General features: G+C 38.2%; 1 long non-coding RNA gene across 1 annotated transcript in view; it reads right to left on the bottom strand.

Annotated features, from left to right (window-relative positions):
• The window catches only part of LOC125483517, a 148,632-nt gene that overhangs the window by 46,741 nt on the left and 94,249 nt on the right, over positions 1-7,642 (bottom strand). Inside the window, exon 2 of the long non-coding RNA XR_007262477.1 lies at positions 2,030-2,140. This is a non-coding gene — a long non-coding RNA (uncharacterized LOC125483517). The remainder of the gene's footprint in view (positions 1-2,029; positions 2,141-7,642) is intronic.

The following is a 7,642-nucleotide window of genomic DNA, read 5'->3' as shown; positions in this document are numbered from 1 at the left end:
CCGCCCGAAACGTCAGCCTTCCTGCTCCTCTGATGCTGCTTGGCCTGTGTGTTCATCCAGTTCTACACGTTGTTATCTTAGATTCTCCAGCATCTGCAGTTCCTACTATCTCATCTCAAAGGGTTGTAGAACTGAATTTCAGAGATAGTAACAATGTCACGGGGAGATTTGAAAACAAGTGAGATTTAAAAATTAAGGCATGGCTTAACTGGAAGCCAATGTAAGTCAGCAAACACAGTGGTAATAGGTGAAGAGAACTTGGTGTGATTTTGGACACAGGCAACAGAATTTTGGATAGCCTCAAGTTTACAGAAGGTAGAATGTGAGAGATCGGCCAGGGGTGTATTGGAATAGCCAAATTCTTTGTAGCAAAGATACGGTTGAGCTCAGGGAAGGTACACTCAGGTGATATTACAGAGCTAGAAATGAAATTTCTTAGTGAAGATGCAGAAACTTATCTGATGTTGAATACAACACATTCAATGAGTTCAAAGAACCTCTACAATGCAGAAAAGAGGCCATTTGGTCCACTGAGTCTGCATTGACCATCTGAAGGGCATCCCACCCAGACCTACATTAGCCCATACCCGCACATTTACCATGACCAACCCACATAGTCTGCACATCCTTGGGCACTACAGGGCAATTTAGCATGGGCAATCCAGCTAACTTGCACATCTTTGGACTGTGGGAAAAAACCAGAGCACCCAGCAAAAACCCATGCAGACATGGGGAAAACATGTAAACTTTACTCACCCAAGGCTGGAATTGAATCTGAGTCACCATGCTACCCCTCATGATTGAGCTGATAATTCTCAATTCCCCTTTCCTGCCTTATTCCCATAATCCTTGATCCTCTTACTGATTCAAAATCTATCCGTCTCAGTCTTCAATCTCCATCCTACTGAACTAAACTGTGCATTTGGACAGAATGCAATGCTCTCATTATTTTAAAAACCAAAATTTTATTCTTTCAAGACTACATTATTGTATGCTTAAAAACCAATCCTCCCTGACTCTATCCTGATAGCTGAAAGTCCTTAAAGTAGATTTTAATCAGACTGTCCTCGCCTGGACATCTCAAGGCATTGATATCCTTCAACATTCATGTGATAACTTCAGAGCTGTTTCATATTCAATTGTCCCATCTAAACACCTTACCAAATTAATAGCTTTAACAACAACATTTCATGAATTCCACCCTCACAGCCCTTCTCTGGCATAGAAGCCTTGATCATGAAACCCTGCATGACATATGGTAGACCAAAAAAAACCTCAGCCCAAAAGTATTATGCTTCACTTGTCTACATTGAAAAACATTCAGTACAGAGGCATTCCTGCACCCAGTGCATGTAGATTTCCACACAAACTTTATTGCCCTAATGGTCTCACAAACGTACAAGTCATAAGCAATCAAGTGGATAATCCTTCGATGTATTTCTTAAAATGATAAAGAAATGATTCAAAGAAATTAAAAAGGATCCTGACATGAATCAGCCATTAACCAACTCTTATACAGAGTCATCCATATTAATTTCTACCCTGACCTATGTAAGTACAACTAAGGGTTAGTATTTTCCATTTTTTAATGCAATGAGGGAGGATCTGTCTGTTTCTGTTTTATCCCAATGAATCAAGTATCTGTGGCTGTAACAATGTATTCTGTGCTCTATTCTGCTACCCTAATGCACTTTGTATGGTATATCTGCCTGTATAGCATGCAAAACACCACTTTTCATTGTATCTCGGGACATATAACAACAATAAATCAATGAACTAAATCAATCAACGTGATGGCCAATTAGTAGCCTTCTGGTGGGAAAACTGCAATTAGCAGTGCAAAAGGGATCTGCACTCAATTGGGAGTCTAGGCTGCAAGATCATCTAGAAGAGCAGTTCAACTTTAAACAGGAAATCAGTTGTGGCTACAAATTTAAATGCCACCAGTTCTCTAAGTGTGTTCTTATTTGTGATGAAGCAGTAAAAAAACTCAATAAATGAGCTGAAAAAAGTATGTGGACGTTATCACCTTCTCCAGCAGAATCTACTGCTCCATTCTGATGTCAGGCCATTTCTTCTGCCCTGTGGTACGACATAACATCTGCAATAAGGAACATCCAAATTTCTTCCCATCCCACATCTGAAAAATCAAGAACAAAAAGCATTATGTACATAGTTCTTTAACAAGCTCAATTGCTTACTGATTATTGTCATGCTCAGTACATGCATGAAGATATTGCAACTTTTAAAGCTGTATACAATACAAAAGCTGTTAAGCTGGTTGGAGCATATGATGTGACTTGAAGTTTAGGTAGTCAAATCTGCAGTTAATACCTGATTAAGTATGAGCCTGAGTGAATGAACTTCACAGCAAATTGTAAAATTCATAGTTTCACTGTTTTATAATGGAGCAAAACCTAAAGGGAATGGGGTCTGCAGACAACTTATCTTCCCAGTTCATGAAGGAGAAAAGGGAAGATTGAACCTTAATTTGTAACAAGCCAAGGAAAATATGATCACCATTGACTTCATTTGCAACATTGTGTCTCCTTTACAATTAGAATGAGTGGACCCTAGAAGTGTTAACCTTGCAGGCATGTGACTATGCAGTCTATTTACCCCTGAAACAAAGAGCAAAAGGAGAAACAACAGTAAATATTGTGGCCTTCATCCACCCACTGGATATCAGCTACAAATCATCAGGCAGCCAAAATATTGTACCCACTCAACTTCAAGTTCACCTGAGAACTAACATCCTGGCCACTGAACTGCAGAAGCTTTGCAGCTTACTTAAAATCATTAGTCTTTTAATAGCTTCACTCCAGCTGAAGAATCATTTCATTTAAGAAACAATAGGCCTGTGACAAAAAGTGACTGAAATAATCCCAAATTGCAATTATATTGTTTTTTTTTCATCTGTATCTGATCTTTGTATGAGTGACACAGCATATGATTCAAATAAGTGAGACATTGCATTTTATGGGACAGCATGTGATTACAAATAATCTTCCTTTTAAAATTCACAAAGACTTGCTGTTTATATTTATATTGGGCCAATAACTTTGAGGGTCAGGAAGTACACAGATACATGAAAACACTTTGATTGCGCGTAGTAAGGAAATATACAAATCCTGCCCATGACAGCAGGTAATTTCAAAACAGTAGCAGGATTCTGGTTTCAGTGCCCACTCTCCTCTAAGACTGGCATGATGATGCCCCATTGCCTGCCCAACATAACAATCAGGTGAGTTCATGTGGACTACAAATTTACAGCCTAAAAATCAGCTCCAAGTTATTATCCAAACTGAACTCTGTCCACCATTCTCATAAGGCAAAATCTTACCCAGCAGCCTGTTATGTGGTACTTTACCAAAATCTTATTTTTGAAAATCAAGTTACTCACTGTTTACGCTTGTCAGGTCTTCACTCAGAACCATCATTTCTCAGGATGTAACTACACTGCACTGATAGCATTGGTCTGGAACACTCTCCAGGGAAGTTGTGCCTCCATTTCTCTGAAGTGCCATGTTGGGCCTTGATGCGAGGTTTACACTACTACTCTTTCACATGAGCATGAAATGAAATTGTTTGTCCTGTTTTTATTGTAACATAAACATACCCTTTCATTGCATTTGGTAAATACTGAGCCAAGGCACCAACACTTCAGTGCAGCAAATATTGCACAATATCCTATCAGTGTAAACATTTATAACCACCAGATGCTGGACTCCAAGCCCCTGTTCAGATACAAATAACATCTGGTCCTCTTTTGTATGGAGCTTCAGCACAAAGTACTCTTGAGAACAAAATAGACACAATGTTGAAAAGTAGAACTGCAAACCAAGGGGCTATTAAAGGATTTATTGCACTTTGGGTGTGGTGTGATAAATCCTGGAGAAGTCGAGCAATGGCTGCCAAACGTGAATTTCAACAGCATGTTGTTTTTAAAGGTTATAACCCAAATGATGTACATTTGAGTATTCTTTACATAATTAATTCAGTGTGAGAGTAAGGAAAAAGCTGGAGAATTTCCAGCTTAGTTTAAAAATAACTTGGCTATGGTGATGGAAGTTTTTAACATTAAAAATGAGGAATACGGAATTAATGCCCTTTATGGAAGCATACTAAAAAGTATTTATTCTAAACTTTCAATGTTGCTTTGAAATTGATATGAGTAGGTACATATTTAATAGGGAATTAATTGAATTCTTTGGAAGACTATAAAACCAGCTGTAGTCACTAACTTTTGTCAAGGGCCACAGTTTCAAACAGTGTCTTGCTCCAGAGCCACTATTATGAACAAGTTATAAAGCAACTCCATATGTTAGCACATATAGTTGAAACAGCTTTAAAAATCCACAAAATATCAAGTTATGCTCATACGATCCATTCTATTTAGTCAATGTGCAGCACATTAGCCATAGGTTTCTGAACTGGTTTTGACGACATTTCACTTCATATACTAGTTGTTTGAAGGTTGGTAGTAAACTGGACATTGTAATTTCAATGGTGGATCATTCCATCCAGGGAAACAGAAGGAGATACTGGGAGTTGAAACTAAGAACGCAAAATATCATGTGTCAGCAATCACTTTCTGTAATGGTGCATGAACGTTCCTCAATTCAACAAATTCAAGGTAAGTTTCTACTTTAATTAAAAATGTTTCCTAACTGAAGTTAAAATGAGGAATATTTGATTCCATGGGTATTCACAGATAAAGTAAATTAAGAGCATTCCTTGAAGTGTTTCTTTTTGGACAGTATGTATTTTGGCTTGCATGACATAATATGAAGAAGCTAGGCATAATGTAAGTAGGAGATAGCCCATGTAAATATGATATCAAAAATAGGGGTGGTGATACCAGTGGGAATTCCTTTAACATAAACTAAAGATCTGTGGATGCTGAAAATCAGAAACAAAATCAGAAATTGTTGGAAAAACTCAGCAAGTCTGGTTTTAATGTAAGCATTGCCTTGTTTATTGAACAGAATTAGCTTCACCATTGAAAAGAGAGGGTGACATTTGATATAAATGTATTTTGTATTTTTTGGTGAGTATTGTCAATTTTGAATATTAGACTGTTGTAAATGAAAGTATATTATGTTTCCTATGTTATAAAATTCTTTGTTTTTGCCTCACTTTATTGTTGCGTTCCGTTTCATTTCAATTCATCCCTGAATTACTGACATTATATTTGTCCTTTTGTTTCCTAATGTGAACTGTATGCTCGTTGGCTCTTCTCATGGTTCGTCCTATACTTTTCTTTGCAAACTAAACAGTGCTGAGTCATTTTCCCTGCCCAAACCTGAAAGAGCAGAATGGCGAACAAGCAAATGATCAAGACACTATTTCTAAACCATTTGACCAAGATTTGTCCTTAGCATGAATTAGCAGTACTTCAGGGTGAATGACAGGAAAACACAGCTTGGGTTCAAACTGTTAACAGCTAGCAAAAGAATTTTTTTGAAATCATATGCATGTGATCATTGGGTGAAGATCAAACTTGGCTGAGATGTCATACATAGTTAGTTGCTATAACAATGAAGCCTCATGTCTGGACGAGTTGTCTGGTGGTCGACACAATCTTTGGGATCAATGTTGAGTTAATAGATTTTCCCTTATCATCCATCTTGAATGGGTTAGGAAGTAACAGATATTATTGGATCTAACCCTGCCTGACAGTCCTGACCTTGGTGCCCCTATGCATTCCTCAAGATGAGATGCCATTACTCCTCTGCTCCTCAAGTGAATTCAGAGTCTGGAGTCTTTGGTCTGTATGCCCTGTAGACTTTCCTGACACTGTCCCTTTCCAATTAGATGTTGACACTCATCATACTATCTACTCGTGTGCTCACCTACAATTAGCTCATTTGCCTGATTGATTTCACAACACAGCCTTGGTTTTACTGAGTAAATCTACGTTGTACTTTCTGAAATTTACTTTATCCCATGTCAGTGAAGAACTCAAACGTTTACACATTATTCAATATATGGCCTATATGTCATCTTGTATGGAGTCAGCTTGATGTTTTATTTATTCACCGTTAATATAAACCACAAAAACTCAATTACCCTCATAATGGCATTCTTAAAATCTCACCATATTCTTATCTTATTATTTTTGATTTCTTTTAATTTAGGTACTGAACCAATTCCAATCTCACTAAAATGCACCTAATCTGCCAACTATGGACCCTTAGCCAGGAAAAATATTTGTCAAAGTTTCAATGTCAATGGTGAATATTGCTTATATGGATTTCAGTAAGGCCTTTGACATGGTTCTGCATGGTAGACTAGTTGGCAAGGTTAGATCACATGGAATCCAAGTAGAGCTAGCCAATTGGATATAGAATTGGCTTGAAGCTAGGAGAGAGGGAGAATGGTGGTGGGGTGTTGTTTTTCGAACTGGATGCCTGTGACCAGTGGCATGTTGTGAGGATCGTTTTTTTTTTCATTTATATAAATGATTGGATGTGAGTATAGGAGGTATGGTTAGTAAGTTTTCAGATGACACCAAATTGGTGGTAGAGTGGACAGTGAAAAAGGTTATCTCAGAGTACAATGGGTGCATCTTGATCAGATGGGCTTATGGGCTAAGAAATGGCAGATGGAATTTAATTTAGATAAATGTGAGGTATTGCATTTTGGTAATGCAAATGAAGGCAGGATTTATACAAATAATGGTACGTTCCTGAGGAGCGTTGCCAAACAAAAAGACCTTGGAGTGCAGATTCATAGTTCCTTCAAAGTAGAGTTGTGGGCAGATAGGATAGTGAAGAAGGCATTTGGTGTGCTTGCCTTTATTGATCAATATAGCATTGTGTATAGGAGTTAGGAGGCCACGTTGGTGCTGTATAGGTCATTAGTTAGGCTACTTTTAGAATACTGCATTCAATTCTGGTCTCCCAGCTATAGGAAAGATGTGAAATTTGAAAGGATTCAAAAAAGATTTACAAGGATGCTTTCAGGGTTGAAGGATTTGATTTCTAGGGAGAGGCTGAATAGATTGGGCCTATTTTCCCTGAAGCATTGAAGGCTAAGGGGTGACCTTTTAGAATTTTATAAAATCATGAGGGGCATGGATAGAGTGAACAGCCAAGGCTTTTTTCCCCCAGGGAAGGGGAGTCCAAAACTAAATGGCATAAGTTTAAGATGAGAGGGGCAAGATTTAAAAAGGACCTAAGGTGCAATATTTTCACATAGAGGGTGGGCGCGTGTATGGAATGAGCTGTCAGAGGAAGTGATGGAGGTTGGCATAATTACAATATTTAAAAGACATCTGGATAAGTACATGAATGGGAAGAGTTTAGAGCGATATGGGCCAAATGCTGGTAAATGGGACTAGATTAGTTTGGAATATCTGGATGGCATGGACAAGTTGGACCGAACAATCTGTTTCCATGCTGTATGACTGTCTGAACTGTGACAAAAACAGAGAATGCTGGAGAAATACAGCCAGTCAGACAGCCTTTCAGAGAAAAATCCCAAATTAATAGTTTGAGTCCACTCCATATATCAACTATATGGATTACATAAAATTTGTGATCTCGCTTTACCCTAAGTCTAGGCCCGAAACGTCAGCCTTCCTGCTCCTCTGATGCTGCTTGGCCTGCTGTGTTCATCCAGCTCTACACCTTGTTAT

The sequence above is a fragment of the Rhincodon typus genome, chromosome 7, assembly GCF_021869965.1.
Source record: "Rhincodon typus isolate 14 chromosome 7, sRhiTyp1.1, whole genome shotgun sequence".
Lineage (NCBI taxonomy): Eukaryota > Metazoa > Chordata > Chondrichthyes > Orectolobiformes > Rhincodontidae > Rhincodon > Rhincodon typus.
This window is presented reverse-complemented; position numbering and strand designations above follow the sequence as displayed.